At 57.6% G+C, this 573-nt stretch overlaps 1 pseudogene; it reads right to left on the bottom strand.

Moving 5' to 3' along the window:
• Positions 1-345, bottom strand: part of LOC102824027 — a 71,021-nt pseudogene extending 70,676 nt beyond the window's left edge.
• Positions 346-573: the final 228 nt, after the last annotated feature.

Here is a 573-nt window from a genome sequence, read left to right as displayed (position 1 = left end):
GATGGCTTCGGGACCGCTGGCTGTTAGGAGCCCAGAGGAGGAGGGGACGGAGGGAGACTTGGCGGCCTTCGGGGGCTCCTGAGGAGATGCTCCCTGTGCTCCCAGAGGCTGATTGTGGGGAGTCAATCCAGTACAGCGTCTCATCAGCATGTGCCCATGACCCTCAGCCCCTCGGGACCTCGGAGGCACCCACACAAATGGCAGCACCACCAGAGGGCAGAGGCACTGGTGTGTCTCCTGGAAGGCCACACCCCTTGACCAGGTGGACACTGAAGTGGAGCTTCCAGGGCCTGAATCTGGGCACCTCACACCCCCTTCCACCCGAGTCATGCCAGCTACTGGCATGGTGCCCCTTTCAGGCCTAGCTCCCGCTTGGTTTCCTATCTCATGCTCAGCTGTGTATTTAAGCAGTTGTATGTCACCTTTCGGACTCCTGGGGTTACGCTGTAGGATCAGCACTGAACTGCGAACCATAAGATTGGCAGTTCAAACCCGCCAGCTGCTACTTGGAAACTCTATACAGGGTCACTGTGAGTCGAAACAGCTTCAACCACATGACATTTCATCCTGCAA

Source organism: Chrysochloris asiatica, unplaced genomic scaffold (genome assembly GCF_000296735.1).
Source record: "Chrysochloris asiatica unplaced genomic scaffold, ChrAsi1.0 scaffold00217, whole genome shotgun sequence".
Taxonomy (NCBI): Eukaryota; Metazoa; Chordata; class Mammalia; order Afrosoricida; family Chrysochloridae; genus Chrysochloris; species Chrysochloris asiatica.
This window is presented reverse-complemented; position numbering and strand designations above follow the sequence as displayed.